This window comes from Lepidochelys olivacea (assembly GCF_965140295.1).
Source record: "Lepidochelys olivacea isolate rLepOli2 genome assembly, chromosome: 2".
NCBI classification, from domain to species: Eukaryota; Metazoa; Chordata; order Testudines; family Cheloniidae; genus Lepidochelys; species Lepidochelys olivacea.
The window spans coordinates 9,229,402-9,248,698 of record NC_140412.1 but is presented as its reverse complement, the minus strand read 5'-3'; the positions used below and the strand labels follow the sequence as shown (position 1 = coordinate 9,248,698).

At 47.2% G+C, this 19,297-nt stretch overlaps 1 protein-coding gene across 1 annotated transcript in view; it reads right to left on the bottom strand.

Annotated features, from left to right (window-relative positions):
• The window catches only part of GPR20 (G protein-coupled receptor 20), a 46,170-nt gene extending 29,899 nt beyond the window's left edge, over nucleotides 1–16,271 (bottom strand). The window contains exons 1-2 of the mRNA XM_084621022.1: nucleotides 16,151–16,271; nucleotides 11,453–11,546 (exon numbers count right to left, since the gene is read on the bottom strand). The gene's annotated coding sequence lies outside the window, so the exon portion shown is untranslated. The remainder of the gene's footprint in view (nucleotides 1–11,452; nucleotides 11,547–16,150) is intronic.
• Nucleotides 16,272–19,297: the final 3,026 nt, after the last annotated feature.

Here is a 19,297-nt window from a genome sequence, read left to right as displayed (position 1 = left end):
CAGAGCTAAAAGCCCTTTTAATCCATATGTAGGGGGTCAGTTCAGGGTTCTTCCCTACAGTACAGTCTGTCCATGCCAACTTTAAGTGATGCGGACAATCAGGATACTACTCCTAAGGAGACTATCCTTTAGTCTAATACGTTCCCGATTGACCTCTCTTTGTGAGCTCCAAAGGGAGCTGTGCTCAACACATCTCAGTGAGAGCGGCTCTCCTGCTCTGAAGGGACCACATTGCCTTTGAACTGCCCTGATGGTCCAGGTCTGAACTCAGGTCCCTCCTCTGGCACCGCTCCATGTGATATCACTGCGCCATTGCTCTCACTAGAAGCTGTTTCTTTTTTTAAGCGTAAGAAGCTTTCTGCCAAGAATGCTACATCCAGTTTTGCAGTGTCACGTGGATCTTTCTTTAGTTCCCAGCAAAGGATTTCCTGCTGGGCTTGTTTGTCAGGGAGACGCAGAGGGACATTTGCATTTTGAGCAGGAGGATGTGTGTGTGTGGGGGGAAGGCGATCACTCTTGCGTAACAGATGCACTTGTGAATTCAGCACAGGCCCCCCTTATAAACTGCTCCTGCCCAGGTCCCAGCTTGTTGGCAGGTCAGCGCCCGGTGGGGTAATTCGCTCAGCTGGAGTAAGTGGGAAGGTGCAGTGGCTAGAGCTGGGCATGCCCAGGGTCAGCCAGAAGAGTGGAGGGCGGCTTTATGGTGAGAGTGGGGAAACCTGGCGAATTGTGGGTTCGGCAGATGAGTTGAAGACACTGGGGGCTGCTGAAATGACTCTGCAGGGAAACACAGTCTCAGTCGGTAAGGCCCTTCCCTCCAGCAAATAGCAAAAAAATTACGTTAATGTAACCACCTGGGTTTCAGCTGAGTCCTGTGATGGGAAGCCCAGCCTTCCTAAACCCATTTGCTCCTTACACCTTCCACGCATCCCCTGGGCACCCACAGGAGAGAAGGGTGCAACTGAGCTGAAGTGACCTCCTTCGTCACTGGGGACCTCTACCAGTCACAGAGGGGCCAGCCCTGAATTCCTGCCCTTGCTCCAGAGACAAATGTCCTGCCTGACTCAAAGATGTTCACAGGATGGGGCTGTGGGGCAAATGCACGGATGGGTTTGAACTACAGAATTCGGTCAGGATCAGGGTTTGGATTTCAGACACCCCACCCATAAAACCAGGGTTGTTTGGATCCAGAGCTTTGGATTGAGCCCATCTGTGTTTACACATGGTAGGCAGCGTTAAACTAGCGGTGCTGAACTGGCTCAGATTTCAGCAGGATGCAGTCGCCGATCTCTGTGTTTTGACCGACAGAAAGAAAAACGAGAAAAAAAGAGCTACGGCACTTGCAGATTACCAGTGCAGAATTTGATTGCCCCTGCCCTAGAAGGGGGTCACGCGGTGGATATGCCCTGTCTCGAAGGGGTGTTGTCAATATAACTTCACCAGTACCGGGGAGGTAATCAGATACACACCTAGGCCCCGATCGTGCAACTTGTGTGTGTGACTGTGCAGTCGGTTGCAGGACAACCGCCTTAGGGCCTGTCATAAATATAAAGGGAAGGGTAAACCCCTTTGAAATCCCTCCTGGCCAGGGGAAAGCTCCTCTCACCTGTAAAGGGTTAAGAAGCTAAAGGTAACCTCGCTGGCACCTGACCAAAATGACCAATGAGGAGACAAGATACTTTCAAAAGCTGGGAGGAGGGAGAGAAACAAAGGGTCTGTGTCTGTCTGTAGTCGTCTTGGCGGGGGACAGAACAGGAATGGAGTCTTAGAACTTTTAGTAAGTAATCTAGCTAGGTATGTGTTAGATTATGATTTCTTTAAATGGCTGAGAAAAGAATTGTGCTGAATAGAATAACTATTTCTGTCTGTGTATCTTTTTTGTAACTTAAGGTTTTGCCTAGAGGAGTTCTCTATGTTTTTGAATCTAATTACCCTGTAAGATATCTACCATCCTGATTTTACAGGGGGGATTTCCTTATTTCTATTTACTTCTATTTTTTATGAAAAGTCTTCTTGTAAAACACTGAATGCTTTTTCATTGTTCTCAGATCCAAGGGTTTGGGTCTGTGGTCACCTATGCAAATTGGTGAGGCTTTTTATCCAACATTTCCCAGGAAAGGGGGGGTGCAAGTGTTGGGAGGATTGTTCATTGTTCTTAAGATCCAAGGGTCTGGGTCTGTAGTCACCTAGGCAAATTGGTGAGGCTTTTTACCAAACCTTGTCCAGGAAGTGGGGTGCAAGGTTTTGGGAAGTATTTTGGGGGGAAGGACGCGTCCAAACAGCTCTTCCCCAGTAACCAGTATTAGTTTGGTGGTGGTAGCAGCCAGTCCAAGGTGTAATATTTTGTACCTTGGGGAAGTTTTGACCTAAGCTGGTAAAGATAAGCTTAGGAGGTTTTTCATGCAGGTCCCCACATCTGTACCCTAGAGTTCAGAGTGGGGGAGGAACCGTGACAGGGCCTGAGTCAGCAAAGCACGTAGGAAGGTGAGTCGCCCCAGTGATGTCAGAGCCTTAGGGTTAAAGCACTGACTTAACATTCAGAAGAGGGGGCTTCAGTTGCTGGCTCTACCCCAAAATGCCTTTGCGGCCTTGTGTCATTCAGACAGTGCCTCATCTGTACAACAGGGATGCTTCCTTTTCCAGCAAACCCTTTGTCTTGTCAATTTAGATGGTCAGATCTCCAGGGCAGGGATTGTCCCTCCTGGGGGGTGGGTACAGGACAATGGGTTCCGATCTCAGTTGGAGCCGTTAGGCATGATTGGAATGGATAATAATAAATACCATGCTGAAAGCCTGCAACCAAGTACATAAAATACAGGGCCCCTGTCATCTTCAAAAATCATGCTTCTCCCTGCAAATTCTGTGGCTGCTATCTCCACAAGGGGTGTGTAAAATCGCAGTATGTGAAAGAACCTGGTAAAAGAACTGATTTTTTTCTCTCTATTAATTGCCAAGTTTGTTTCCTTTGCACTGGCAGTTCCCCAGGATAGTTTTACTTTATAGTAATTTGGTTCTTCAGTCAGCCAGGCACCAATCTGACAGTGAGCTCTGGGTGAGTGGACCTCTGCTCCTGGCTCATTGTAGGGCTGGTGTCTCAGTTTCCCCCGGCTGAAAAAACCCTTATAAATACCAGAGGTACAGAAACACTGATATTTAAAAGGGATTTTTTTGGGGGAGAGAATTAGGAGATCTTATTTAAGGGGGTTTTATCAGAAATTGGAATAAAAAAACTGTTAAAAATTCAAAATATACAGTTTCTCTTAAATTCTAAAAACAGTGCAGCAGAATTCTACAGGCCCTGATAATCAGATTGGAGGGTTTTGTTTGTAAGATGACAGTACCTTCAATTGTTACTTCTTCAGAAAGATTTCTCTCTAGAATAACACATTATGAATTATTCCAGTTTTGTCTTTCCTGTTTCCTAGGGACTGGCTGAATGGAGTGACCCTGCTGCATTCTGCTATCTCAGAGGTAGCTCTGGTTAACGAAAAGTCCAAGAGAATTTTTCCCCCCTCGGGGATGTGACCCTGCTGCATTCTGCTATCTCAGAGGTAGCTCTGGTTAACGAAAAGTCCAAGAGAATTTTCCCCCCCTCGGGGATGTAGCAGCAGAGAGTAACTCCTGACAGCAGATTACCAAGGAAGCCTTGAACTTGCTGCAGAGCAGGCAACTAAAGGCAATATTTGGGGAGGGCCAGAACTAAATCATAAGGTCATCCATAATTCATCTTCTTGGAAGACTCAGGCCCCTCAATCAACCCTCATTTTTTATAGACACACGACGAGTTCCTTGGCAGGGACTTAAGTACAAACTGCCTGTGTTGTAAAATCTTGATTCACTTCTGCAGCTTTCTCTCATTATTTTGTTACATTATGTTTCATTATTTTGTCTCGGGCTGTGCCCTGAATCAACCCAAACCAGATCCTGTTTCTTGCCCTCCTAAGGCTCGAACACTATCATCTTGGAGCTCCCTAATGGAAATGATAGTCCACTTCATTCAAACAAAATCAGCTGGCCTCCCTCTGTTGGGTTCCATTGGTGGCTGTTGGCTTTAACTGGAGGTCGAGTGGTCCCAAGAACCAGTAGACCCACAAATCTGTTACAAAACCTAGTTAGCTAAATGGACACAATAGAGTCCAGTTTACAATTTGCACTTGGTTTGCATATACAGCAGTTTTAACATACCTATTTTCTGTCTGTACACACCCACGCATATCCATCATACACATAGACACACATATATTTGAGGCGTCCAAACTCCATATGACTTAATCATGAATTGGGTTTACATTTCTGTCTGAAACTGAAAGGACGTAGCACCGAATTAGCCCTTGGCATGGCTTCTGCTGTTGGGGCACGTTCTCTTTATGGTGATGTGTTGGCTTCGGCAGCAGTAAAATTTGAGACATCATCAGCAGGAAAGAGAAGGAAATCAATCTTTTCAGTTTATCAAGTCGAGTCTGGCGTGGGGCCCAAATATTTTGTGCCTTCAAAGCGGAGTGTGTCCACCTTAATCTGTATAACAGGTACAGCCTGCAGAAACTACAGGTCCTAGCATGCATTGCTCCACTTTTACCTAAGCAGTTTTGCAGCTGCAATTCACTCCTTTTACTATAATGCAACTTAGGTGATGCCCTCAGGTTGACAAGTTTCTCATTTGGACAAATTTGGTTCCTCCTTTGCAAAAATCTTTCGGATCACACAAGGATTCTTAAAATAGATTGTGCTTCCTCTTGTCTCCTTTCCTTTTCCAGGACAAATAAACTACACATTTTTTATTTTAAAATTTTGCCATCTCATCGTAGCCAAGTATAGATCAGTCCCAATATTGTAAATCATCATCTACTGTTAACCTCTCTTGGGCAAGGACCAGTGACTAAACCGCCTCAAGTGCATTTAATAAATCAATGCTTTTAAAATGATCATGCATATTCTTAGGTGTGTAATCATACCAAAGGGATTTATCATGGCTGGGGCATTAGTAGCTGGCTTTTTCTCAGTACATCTAATACTCATGAAAGTGAGGGACTCATAGCAGCAGTATGAACCAGACCAGACACAGACAAGGATTGTGCAAGCTTCCTCTTACACCCGTGCTAGTGAATCTTTGTTCTGACCTCCAGTAACAACTAGTATTTCCATCCTGAGTCCCTTCTGAGAAGAGGCTGCCAATTGGGCGATTTAAGTATTAATGGAGAATAGGACGGGACAATCAACCTCTCATGTGCCTGTGACCTAAGCCAGCATTTGAACTCAAATATTCCAAAATTGAAAGCTGGTCCATTAACTCACTGATATCACTTAATTTCTCTTCCCCTCCCACCCACCGCTCTACCCCAGCTGTGTGTCAAGGTAGTAAGTGATTGATAGGGAAGGTAGTGGGCTTGGTGGCTCAGGGACAGGAGCAGAGGAGTCAGTTGGAATGGGTTCTAGTTTTCAGCTCTACCATTGACTCACTGTGTGACCTTGGGCCAGTCATTTTGCCTCTCTGAGTCTCAGTTTCCCCATCTGTAAAATGCAGATAATACCACGTTTCATCTGTGTGTGGAAACTGCTGGCAGATGCCAAGCAGTGCTGTATGATAAACCAAAACAGTGACAGCTTCCTCTGCAGCTAACACACTTTCTACAGCCAGCACGAACCCCTGTGTTGTGTCTAAAGGAAAGGAGTACTTGTGGCACCTTAGAGACTAACCAATTTATTTGAGCATAAGCTTTCGTGAGCTACAGCTCACTTCATCGGATGCATACTGTGGAAACTGCAGCAGACTTCATATATACACAGAGAATATGAAACAATACCTCCTCCCACCCCACTGTCCTGCTGGTAATAGCTTATCTAAAGTGATCATCAGGTGGGCCATTTCCAGCACAAATCCAGGTTTTCTCACCCTCCACCTCCCCACACAAATTCACTCTCCTGCTGGTGATAGCCCATCCAAAGTGACAACTCTTTACACAATGTGCTTGACAATCAAGTTGGGCTATTTCCTGCACAAATCCAAGTTTTCTCACATCCCCCCCCACCCCCATACACACACAAACTCACTCTCCTGCTGGTAATAGCTCATCCAAACTGACCACTCTCCAAGTTTAAATCCAAGTTAAACCTTGCAAGCTAGCCTGTGTCCTCTTGTTTTTTCCTACCCCCCCCCCCAAGATGTTCTGGTTTAACTTGGATTTAAACTTGGAGAGTGGTCAGTTTGGATGAGCTATTACCAGCAGGAGAGTGAGTTTGTGTGTGTATGGGGGTGGGGGGATGTGAGAAAACCTGGATTGTTGCAGGAAATAGCCCAACTTGATTGTCATGCACATTGTGTAAAGAGTTGTCACTTTGGATGGGCTATCACCAGCAGGAGAGTGAATTTGTGTGGGGGGGTGGAGGGTGAGAAAACCTGGATTTGTGCTGGAAATGGCCCACCTGATGATCACTTTAGATAAGCTATTACCAGCAGGACAGTGGGGTGGGAGGAGGTATTGTTTCACATTCTCTGTGTATATATGAAGTCTGCTGCAGTTTCCACGGTATGCATCCGATGAAGTGAGCTGTAGCTCACGAAAGCTCATGCTCAAATAAATTGGTTAGTCTCTAAGGTGCCACAAGTACTCCTTTTCTTTTTGCGAATACAGACTAACACGGCTGTTACTCTGAAACCTGTGTTGTGTCTGTCACACGTCTGCAGCCACGAGACCTTTGTCTTTATATTTGGTAAAAGGAGCCCAGATCCTTGAGTCTGACACCTGCAAAACAGGGTGTTTCATTTTTCAAAGCACATTTGCTGAGCTACCGTGTCCTTCTCACTACAGCTGATTTACAGGCATGATTGAGCACTGGAGCCTGTGTAATACCGCTCAGCAGCCTGGAGTGATCTCAGATACTCATTCCGTGGCAGGCTCATGCAATATGAATGACCAGGGAAAGTGCCAGACTGAAGCCTCTGGGAGACTGAAGTTCTCTCTGTATCAACAGAACAGGTACAGCCCTGGGTAGCGATAGCAGCAGCTCCCCCCACCCCAGCAGTCTGCTTCTAGCCAGACCCCTTAGCTGGATTCAAATAGGTGATCTCGAGGCAAAGGAGTCTCTTAATCCGGATGTAGGGGATGGCACAGCCATAGCGCTCAGAGCAGCAAGGCTGGGGTTTGTAGGTTTCCTAGAGCTGCAGGACTGAATCCCAGAAAGATGAAAGTCCAAACTGAGCTCTCTCTGTGTGTGTCTGGGGGGGAGGAGGGGTCGGGTCTTTTACAGAATATTTTAAATACCAAGATCCTGTCTTCTGTGCATGGCCATTAGAGAGCTGCCATACTTTTCATATGAGAAGCTGTTTGCCCTGGTGTCTTTGGCCATAATTTTCCTCCTGTTGCATGCAGGTAACCTGCTTTAGTACATCACTGTTGTGCCTTGAGTGTAGTTTTGGGATGACCTTTGAGATCTTTCTGAATGAAAGGTGAATGAATAAATGCCCTCTTACCCCATGAACAGCTCCCCGAGCCACACCAATACCCACTCGGCTGCTCCATGCTTGGGCTAGGGAATCTCACAGTGAGCAGGGGTGCAGAGCTCCACTCACACAGAGTTCATGGTGAGCTTAGGGCCTGGATGACTAATGACGACACAGGAGAAACACAGCCTCATACTTTAAGACCAGTTTGGTTTCACTGCCATTTTGCTGCTGGATAAAATGGAGATTTTCAGCAAACATCCCACACGGTTCTTAGAACGATTCATTGACACTTAAGATCGATGCCCATCAATGTTAGCTGGCAGATCAAAGCTTAATTCCCTCATGATGACTTAGATCTGGAACCATGCACCAAACAAAACCATTTGTTGATCATTCACTCAGTGTATCACTTAAACTTCCTTTCTCTGTCCCTCGCAGCACATCCATTGCAGAGGCTAGCAACATCAGTGTGCAAATGGCTGGGAAGCTCCCTGTCGGGCATGCTCTATGCGTGGGATTTGGCTTCGGGCACACTGCCAGAGCCCAGATCTTTTAACCTCGGGGACATGCTGCCAAGCCCACCTTGTCACCAGTCTTTATGGACAAGGCGGGCTGAGGTTTATCCTCAGGCTTTATTTTATTGCCCCCATCATGTTTGCTGGTAAATAGATATCTGTCAACGTGCGAGGAGCAGCACTTTGGGTCGCATATTTCTAACTGATGGAATGGGCACGTAGCGAGGCTTTTATAGATCTAAATAAACAAGCAGTGAATAAAAAAGAATGGATCTTGGCAGCATTCGTATACCACAGTAAACGTCTCCTTGGGATTGATGCACAGATAGGAGATGGAACAGATATCATGTAGCTAAGGGGCACCACCTCATCTGGTGACATCACACCCATTGATGTCAGTGCCTAGCTAAACCTAGCCCCTTCTGGCCTATGATTCCTTGTCTTCTGGCTCCTCCCCTTCTGGCCTCACCTCTCCCACTTCTGTCTTTGGCCCCTGACCTCAACCCAATCTCTTCCATTTCTGGACCTTGCCAGATCCCATCCAGCTTCTGCCTCCATTCTCTATGGCCAACTGGATCAGAAGTCCCTCCCCTACCTACAAGGAGAGTCAATAGGATTTGCTGTGTGGCCTGGAGTCCCTAACCCACTGGCCGATTCATTGTGGCCCTGCTAGAAGTGATAAAGAGCTGCCGCTAAAACTCACAGGGAAAACTAAAGTATATGGAGGGAGAAGGGGGGGGGCAGGTCCTTAAAATATTTGCAAAGGGGCCTTTGGAGGAGGACATTTGTAAGAAACGTCTGTAGAAATGTCACAGGATGTTCACCCACATGGAGAATTGCGTAGTAAACTGGTAAACACCTCGGCATTTACAACAACGCCTTATAATACTCCATGGAGCAAACAATGTATAAAAATAACGTGTCTTTTCAAGTTTTGTAAGCGAGCTAAAAGAATGCAGAATCACTGGCCTAAATTTTCAAAAGTGCTCAGAGATTTTGGGTGCACTACATGAGTCACCTCGGATTTTCAGCAAGCGCTGAGCATCCACCATCTAAAAACCAGGCCCCTTCCAGCTGGGCACCTAAACACTGAGACGCTCAGAATCACTATTCATTTCTGCCCACTCGGGCCACGATATTTGTTCCTCCCTCTGGACAGGGGATACAGCTGCTGACTGTTAGATGGAGCTGCAGGTAGAATGCCGCTGCCGTGCTGATCAGCGTACCAGACCTCGCCCCACACCCGCCATTGACTGCAATGGGATTTTAGAGAACAGCGGTGCTGAAGTGCACGCTGTGGGGAGCGGCGTTGTCGCCCTGGCCCTTGTTTACGTGTATGTGGTGCTGCAATCACATCGGGGGTGTTATTGCTGGTCTGACCCACTGCAACTCCCAGGTGGAGTTTTGCGTGGAACTCAGCCTTGACACAAGGAGAGCGTGCTGCAGAGGGCAGCTGTGAGCGGTCTCATCCCTCTGCCTCCTCCTGCCCCCTCAGTGACTGAAGGCTTTCTGGGGGCTTTTGGTTCCATTACACTCTGCAGAGTGGAAGGTAGACTGTGGCTCAGTATGTGTCTGAAGAGCTTACGGACGGGTTATTTTATACAAAGCGAGTGCCTGCGTAACCCACACCCCGCCTCGGTGTGGTGTTCTGTCCCATCTAGTGGGACCGAGACCACCCAGAGAGAGAGACTGAGTCTGCTCCACAGCCTTAGCTAACAACCATATCGCTTTTAGCTCATGCACACTAAGCTCCAGAGGTCCCAGGTTCGATCTCCCTCCTGCCAACAACTGGGGTCTGTCAGTGTTACACCTGGCTTTCCAGCTGAGATGGAGGCGGTCAAGTGGCAGAAATGGACCAAAGCAAAAGTTGGTGGAGTCAGTGGGATCTTAGACATAGGTGAGAGGTTTATCGCAGGAGTGGGTGTGTGAGATTCCGTAGCCTGCATTGTGCAGGAGGTCAGACTAGACGATCATAATGGTCCCTTCGGACCTTCATATCAATGAGTCCCTGAGACTCACTTGAAGGATTAGGTGTTAACATTGTGCTGGGACTTGGGGGCAATTTGTCTCTCTGGTTTTTCTCCTGGATTGGCTGAGGGGTTTATTTTCTGGCAGAAGAAGTTTAAAACATTCTCATTTTAAAAGTTGACCAGACTACGGCCAGCGCTTTTCCCCTCACTTATTCCCGGTGTGACCCCCTTATGTCAGTACCGTTGCACAGAGGGTAGTGTTGGAGGGGACAGATTTTTCACGTGACCGGTTGCAAACGTGATTGGCGCATGGCTGCCGTCTCATCCTGCACAGCTATGTGTTTATTAGCGATGAGCCCAAGGCACAAAGTTTAGATCTAAACCCAGAAACCAGGGTGTTTGCACCTGGGTTTTCATCAGGGACTCTGCCTTTAGTATATAAGTAGGGATGCCACATTTCATATACACATTGCCATCCTGTCTTCGCTTTCTGATACAGCAGGTTTTGTTGCTTTAATAATGCAGCTATAGCTCCAGGAAGATACCAGATTTTAGCTAAGGAAAGAAATGGGAGTCTGCCTTTAAGAAATGTTTAAAGAAAAGGTGCCTTGCATTGATTGCTAACACCATTGTGTGAAGTGAGCCAAAAGATAACTGAGTTTTCAATTAAACACACCCACCCACTAACTATGCTGTGAGCACACTGGGTGTGCACCGATACAGAAAAGCCAAATCATAGACATTGCAGAGACCTACGAGGCCATTCAACCCATCCCACAACTAGACCAGGATTGGTCCCGATAGTACATTTCCCAGTGCTTTCACCAGTCCGCTTCTGAATGTCTCAGGTGATGGGGCTTCTACCCTGGGGAGACCTTCCCACACCCCAACTGCTTCCATCACTAGGAAGTTCATTCATCCTGATAGATTTCAGACTCAGTTTTCATTATCTTAATTTAAACTCATTACTCCTAGTTCTGGATTTATATATACACACATGTACAATCTACGGGTATCTTCTATCAAGTAAAGCTATATATATTATACCAAATGCTAACAGACATCTATCCACAGGATGTTTGTATATACACCTGTGCTTGTGCGGGTGTGTAAGTATTGACACACACGCACATATAGAAGACAGATATAAATAACGTGTTTATTTCTATATACAGATCAGTTCTGATATAATTGAACAACATGGAAAACACTGGATTTTTCCCTTGCTAAACTGAAGAATGATATTGACATTTTTGAACCAGATACTTGACTGTTAAACTCCAGAATGACCCTGCTGTCTAGAAAGCCATCAATGACTGAGACTTTCTGTAATTTAAGGACCATTGCTACTTGTATTCTGCTGCCTCTCCCGTACATTTAACAAATGCCCTCCAACACATGTATAAACCAACCGCCAGGACCGAACATGCTTCATTTCTAAACTGCAATTGCTAAAACTCCCTGAGGGAACATCAGACCGACTGTCTGCTCAGGGAGGTCAGTGCAGAGGAGAGCACAGTACTTACACAGTTTGACTGAGAAAGATCAGCTGCGGGTCTTGAAGGCTGCTCCCAGATCCTCGAATCGAATGACAGTGCAGTTACTCCCCAGCGCGGAGCCCTGCAGAGTAATACAGGAACCAGACCTCTTTGGTTTACTTTTACATTGACGTCAGTGCCTTTTTCTAGCATCCCCGGCTCATTTTGGTAACAGGCCATTTTAGGCGGGGGGGGGGGGGAGAAAGAGGAGTAAGTGGGCTAGTTTTATAACTGTCTTTAGGAGGGAACCAGGCAGCTGTGGGATGGTGTGTGGGCAAGTGTAATATCCAAGAGTGTGTGTATTGAACAAAGATGAACACCGCATATAGAGCGGTGCAGACTTTTATGGATGGTCATTCAAAGCTGGATTCTACTCTCACCCCAGTTCTACACTGGTGTTCCACCACCCAGAGGAGTTGCTCCTTATCGACACCACTACGCGTGTAAAATGCTCCCATTCCGATCTGGTTGTGTTTTACCCCCACTGCTGTAAGCGCCTATGCCTGGCAGTAGAAAAATCAGGTCTGGTGCATGTGCAGGATATGTGGGCATGCACGGGCAGGCCAATTTTTAAAAAACGTGTGCCTACAGTTAGGACCCTAAGTCTATATTTAAGGACCCAAATAAGTGGCCGGACTTTCAAAAGGGTTCAGCACTCAGCCAATCTTTTTAAAGTCAGTGGGAGCAGCAGACACTACCCCAGAATATCTGCCCATGTCGTGTATATGTTTGTGCAGTGTGACTGTGCGTGTGTGTGTGTTTTGCAATATGGTATGCACATACACTATGTGTACAGGACGTGTGTGTATGCACAAGATAGCTGTGTATACAATGTGCATACACGCAGTATAACGGATTAACATTTGTGGAGAGCTTTGAGATCTACATGCAGAAGCTGGGAGCACCGGGCGAGTGCTAAGAATTATGATTAAAGCTGGTTGAATTGTTCAGTGTGGCGAATTTAGCACTTCTTTCTGCTTGTGAATAGATCCAGGTTGTTCTGCTTGGACATTAATTTTCAGGGACTCAAGTATATGTTATGACATTATGCCCCCAAACAATGTTAGATTTCTTTTCAGGCATGATCCTGCAAACACTGAGTCTGGCTACACTGCACACTAAGCCCTGGTCTGGGGCCTCCAAGCTTGTGGACTCGGTATTTCCAAACCTGTGCTTAGCAACCACACTGCATTGTGAACCTGGGTTTACAATTGCTGGACCCAGGTCTCACAACTGTGCTACCATGCCCACATTGCCCTATGCAGACCTTGTGACTTGGGTCTGTGGCTTGAGCAGTGTCCATGATGGGGCTTGGACCGGAGTCATATCGGAACTTGAACACTGACCCTACGCCCTGGCAGGGTCCTAGGATCTGGGTCCTGAGTGCTTGCTGACCCAAGTCAGACTGCTTTGTGTGTGGATGGAAAGGGGGCTTGGGCTCAAGCCTGAGTCAGAGCCTGGGCTTAGTATGCAGTGTAGACATACCCTTACGGACTCTGGTACGATGAAGCTGGAATGGAACCTACAACATAACGGTAAAGTTACGAAGACTGCAAGCTCTTTGGGGCATGGGCGGTCTTTTTGTTGCGTGACTGGAGCCCTTGGGCTCTACAACAGTACAAATAATATGTGAAATTATCACCAGCCGCTGTGTTTGTATCCCACCTGCAGTGACCCCTGGAGCAGGAGTTACAGCAATTACACTGAGTGGAGAGTCTTCGCCAAGACATATGTGATGAATATGACACATTACACACCACATTGCGGTGTGTTATTTTAGATCAGATGTCAATGCTGTGTAGTTATGCTACGTTCTATAACTATGAATTGTGTTATGCTTTTCCCAGCATGCTGTTCACTCGTGCCATCCCGTAACACTTTGCAACAGGTAAACCTGGCTCTTGGCACAGGCAATTACAAAACTCTGTCAGGAACAAGATGGATGAATGGTTGGCCTAGAGCAGTTGGGGGTGCTTTCATGGCCCACTGGCACCTGGAATGTGATGTCCAAAGCAAAGATAAGGAAGGCACAGGACAGGAAACAAGAAGAGAAACTGGTACATAGTGGAGGGGTTGAATCTTGCGTGACGTATAGACTCCTCGTGGTCAGTGACCGGTCATGCCTAGTGGTCAGAGCAGGCATCAGTGGCCAGGAGTCAAAGCCCAGAGCCAGAAGCAGAGGCCGGATGCCAGAACCAAGGGTCAGAGCTGGAGTCAGGAATCAGAGTCGAGGCTCAGAACTGGGTTATCTGGAAGGAGGCAAGGTAGGAGTTAAGCTGCAGCAAGCAGGCACAGACATGATCACAGCCACAGGCAAACACTCGGAGCAACCACTGATCTGTAGCTGCTGCTGGGCTTAAGAACTGGTGTGCTCACTCTTCCAATCAAGCCGGCGGTGTAGCCAATTAGGCAGCCTACTACAGGCCAGCTGTGCTCGTTAGGGTGCCTGAAGCCTGGCTTTGCTGAACACCCTGCTGCCTGACACTCTCTACCTTGTAAACAACTGGGCTAGAAATGCAAGTAGTCTTAGATGCATATTTTCAAAGCAGACCTACTGTGTAAGGTGAAGGCAGTTAGATGGCTTCCCAAAAGGGTGGCACATATGTCTCCTTTCGTCCACTGCTTTATCCTTGCCTCATAAACTGACTCAGCTTGGCTGTTTGATCTCCTGAATACTTTTAATATCAAAGCAAGAGTGTAGTCAAGCAATTGGTTACCCTTAATTAACCAGGGCTTACTACTGGTTGTATCCCCACTGAAAACCCTAGTAAGAGGTAAGCTCGATAGTGTGGGATCATGGAAGTAGAAGACCCTTTTATTGTATTGTATCTGGACCAGGCACCTAATTTAGTCTATATCTGTCAAGGGCCTAGCCGCTCCAGCCACTGTATGACTCCATGAAGTCCACTGTGGACTTTGCTATGCTAATATAATTAGCCTGAAAGGCACTCCTGCGTCATGGTGATGGGCACTAGCCCAAAGCTAAGTACGGCTTATTGTAAGTATTACAGAGCTACTGAGAGGTCTCAAAAGAGATCAGGGTCCCACTCGAGAGAGATCAGGTGCTGTGCAAATGCATAGTGAGAAACAGTGTCTGCCCCAGAGAATTTACCATCTGAACAAAGATGATGCAGAGACGTGAAACCCTAAGGTCACCTGGCAGGTGAATGGCACAGCCAGGACTTGAACCCAAATCTGTCGAGTCCCACTCCAGCATCCGAGCAAGCCAGACTTCCATCTCCGCTCGCACTCATTATTAATTATAATAAAGCTTCTAAAATGCCTGGTGTCGTTGCTCTAACCAGTGATTTCTCACCGTTCCGGGAAGGCAGGGGCTCACAGAAATGCAGACCCCGGAAAGGTCTATATTTATTCTTAGAAATGCTGTTCTACCATTGCAGGCTCCATTTCAGGAGCTTTGAATACTGGCGCATGTAAAGGGAAAGGATCTATTTTTTTTCCCCAACTCTAAAAACTCATCCAAAGGTCACTCTGAAACAGGAATAAAACTGTCTTTGAAATCTAAAGCTGCTGTAACAGCATTTTTGGCAGTGAATAAGAAACTTGAATATTTGAGGTTTATGCCACGAAACACAAAGGGATGGAATGCATCAAGGAAAGGATGAAGTTCGGCATATTTTCTATACAAGGAATGGCCCTGCAGCTGCCCTGCTCGGTGACCGACAGCAACATTTAGAGGATTCTAATGGCAGTGGGCGAAAGCCTGAGCTCAGAGGGCGGAGTTAAGGCTCTAAAGTCAGACCAGCGACATCAGAAAAAACATCTCAGCAACGTTATAGCCGTAGGATGTTTGGTAACCCACCCCTCCCCAGCCGGAGTGATGGTGCCCTGGGTAGGAGTCCCAGACACAGCGTTGACGCTCCATTTCCCCAGCAGGAGTCCTTGCCATCCCCAAGGGCCTTTCACAGCTTTGCAGAGAGCTCACAGGGTTGTCCTGGGAGAACTCACAATTGGAGGGTATCAAAGTGCCCAGACTCTGAGATGCATCTGAGCTGTGCTTGGCTGCAGTGTCTGGGGCTTTTTTCTGTCTCTCTTTGAAGCTGAATGCTAACTTTGTAGACCCCAGATTCTAGGGTATTCTGGGGACTAGTTGGGTCCCTGCCTTCGGGCTTCTTTGACTTATGTCCCATGGCCTAAAGGGACAATTCTGGCAGCTGTGAATAGCCGAAATGCAGTGGCTGTCTGACTAGGCCCTTTTTGCTCCAAGCATGCCCCATGGTCTGGAAGCTGAGGGGATGTCATGCGGCTACACTGGCTTTATGCTACCGGGGGATCTTCTTGTGAAAGAGGAATTGGTAGGTAGCCGGTTAAGCTGAATTTCCAGCTGCCTTGCACTGCAGAGTGGCACAAAGCAGAGGGAGTTAGGGATCACACATCTCCCAAGATCCCCATGAAGAAAGGAGTCTCATCTCTGTTATGATCTCCGTAGACAAGCTGCAAAATGCGGCACTTTCACTCCACCAGTCTGACTTTAGATTAAAGAAACAAGAGTGAAGAGTGAGAGCAGAGCAGAGCATGTCCCTCTAAGAGCCTCAGTCCATCTTCACCTCAGATCCCCTCACAGCCAGGCAAGCAAACTTCAATGTCAGCGAACGGAGCCATTTATCACCTGAGGGTGGTGAAATCAGACAAAAACACTGAGTCTCCTAGGAGGTCTGCACTTACACTGGGTGAAGGCACCTCTAAGGAAGGGCACTGGGATGTGATCTTCCGCTGATTCTTCCTGAGCACCCAAGGTGGCATCCTCTGCAGTAGAATTTTCATTTACATCATCTTCCTTTCCAGGAGTTACGCTGATATTGTCATCAGGCACTAAGGTACCACGGTGGTGGATGAACCTAGACAGAGATAGAAAGAGACAGTTTAGATCTATCTAGATTGTTAACATACTCCTAAGGCCCCTGTAGCAGGGTGGTCACCTGCTCCAGCCTTAAAGGGCTTAAAACAGCTCAGGAGAGGGCTGTGGCTGGGGGCAGGAAGCTGCCAGGCTGGTTGCGGAAGCAGACTCAGCTGTGGCCACACCCCAGTCAGGGCTCAGCTGGCCCTTATAAGAGGGCAGTGGGCCAGGAGCAGACAGAGTCTCCTCTAGCTGTAGAGGGAGATGGGCCTGGCTGCTGGGGAGCACACCTGGGTACCTAAGGTGAAGCAGGCTGGGGAAGGCCAGAGGAGCTGGGAGGCTCCAGACTGGACAAGCCCCAGGCTACAGGCCTGGCAGACGGCCTAAGATAGGTACCGAGGTTGCAGGGGGCAGCCCATGGGTAGGCGGAGGCAGCTGGTCCAAATCCCCCTTGCCTATGATGAGTGGTACTTACGCTGCAGTCGGCCCCAGGGAACAGGTGATGACTGGCAGTGGCCATAGACCGAGGCGAGGTGGGGGTAGAAGGTTGGGGGTTCCCCAGGGAGGGGAGACCCAGATCTGTGAGGGGTACTGCAGGTGGCAGCACCCCGGTGTGAAAGGGGGCACCGGGGTCCAGGAGGGACTTGGGCCCAGTGACAAGCGGGACACCGGCCTGCAGAGGGCGCTCTGGAGGCTGGAATGCTAATTCCCTGGACGACCAGCGTGAGGCGCTGCAGGGGTGAGTCCCGCACCTCTACAGCCTCCTATTATCTGAGTACTATCTATCTAGCTTACTAACATACTATTAAGGCCCCCTGAAGTATCTGAGCACCTCAAAATCTTTAATGTATTTGTTCTCACAACACCCCTGTGAGGTAGGGAAGTGCTATTTTCCCCATCTTACAGATGGGTAATGAAGGCACTCAGCGATTTGCCCAAGGCACATAGGAAATTGAACCCAGGTTGCCCAACGCAGTGCCCTAGCCATTAGACCATCTTTCCTCTCTGATGGGAGATCAGCTCCTATTTCACGCCTTTAACCTTGTTAAAAAATTTGAAAAGCAGCTTGTGTGTGTCACAGATGCTACAAGAGAGAAGGAGAGTTTGAGTACCTGGTGATTACTGTGGTTCTTTAGCTACGGGGACCCCAAGATTCTCAGTGAAAAAGAACGAAACACTCACAAGTGTGAGGCAATCTGCTTGTGAAGACATTTTGACACTATCCACCCAGCTGTACTAGGTGAAGAGCAGACGGACTCCCTGAACATACTCATGGTGTAATTACTACACATCCCTTTATTTCTTTGTTGTTTAATGTGTTTTTTCCCTTTACTTTTTAAAAGTAGTTTGTTAAATTAAGGACATATCAGATATTAAACTGATAAGAACAGATATAACTTAGAATGTTTGTACTTCATGGTCCAAGAGATACAGACAAGGTTTTCATTTTGGGGCCAAAAGACCAAAAACATCAAGACACTTGATCACATCCTTTGCTAGGCTGAGAGACTACTTACACTTGATCTTAGATCTCAGAGCCTGGACCTATCCGTAAGGTAAGCAGTCGATTGTAGATCTCATAATGGATGGAAATTATGTGTAATGCTGTTTTGGCCCCGATGAGTTGTTCTGGGATTATCCTTGCTTCCAGTTTATATGAACTTGAAACTAATGTTATGTTTTGAGCATTTGTGTGGCTTTCCCTAGGTGGCCACATCTACCTTATGGATTTGATTCTCTGATGCTTTGCCCCTAATGGAACCAATCCTGTGCAAAGGCAGTGAGGGGTAGGCGTAAAAGGCTACCAAGTCAGATATCGGCACTTAGGTACATCGACAGTAACACTGTGCCCCATTTTCCATAGGTATAACTTGTGACAGACTGACAATATCCTGGACAAACCTTATGGAGTTAAAATAAATGTAAACCTTATTGAATGAGGTTGAATACCTTTTGGGTTCATTGTTTTTAAAATGCAATTGGGTATGTGTAGCTGTGCAATTGTGTGTAAATCTTCTGTGAGGAGGGGGATGCTTCCTCCATTATCAGCCTTTTGAGACCACACCCCTGGAGAGGTTCGCGTATACTAGTTCAAGCTGCATTTTCCGGGGACCAACAGGCAAAGACAAGAGTTTTGGATAAATAGACTGGACCTACTGAGGCCCCACAAGACTGTGTACTTGTTCTGAGCTGAAGCTGTGATGCCCTTGAAACCACAAGGAAACCCTTGGCTGGGGTGTTGAAGGACTGTTCCTGCCAGAGCCCAAGGCAGGGTTGGGGTGATCTCAGGGATGCTTAGTAGCATGTGTGTAGGTTCTTGGGGTGGTTTTGATATGTTTTCTCTGTGGTGCTTTCACCTTCCGAATAAAATGGGCTTGAGTCAAGAGAGCCGTGTGGTAACTCTGTAACTGCTGGCAGTCACGTTGTTAACCGACTCTCACGAGAAAGCAAGCAGGCCGGTTGCGCAGCCTGTCTGGACTGGGAATAACACAGTGAAAGCAGGGAATGGTGGAGCCTGGAAATACCCCGGTCAGACAGTAAATGTGAAAAATCAGGACAGCAGGTGGAGGATAATAGGAGCTTATATAAGAAAAATACCCCAAAATCGGGACATCTGGTTACCCTAGTCAGAAATGAGTCAGATGCAGGGCTCCACCCAAGAAAGGCAATGGCCAAGGGAGATGAAAACCTGAGAGTGGGTGGCCCTTGCTGGACAACTGAGGGGGAAATATTGGTGACTTATTTTCAGAGGTGTAAGTGATAACACAAGGTGCAGGGCAGTGGAGAATCGAGCCCTAACAGTCTGCCTACAAAATTAAGGGAAGTCAGCAGCCACCTTTAATTTCTTTACTGTGAATAAGCAACAGCCCTCTCTTATCCAAACTTGGCAACTAATTCAAGACCAGATCCAAAGACCACTGAGCCTGTTTTAAGCTAGGCTTTTTATCCAGTGGGAGTCAATTATAGTCTATAAG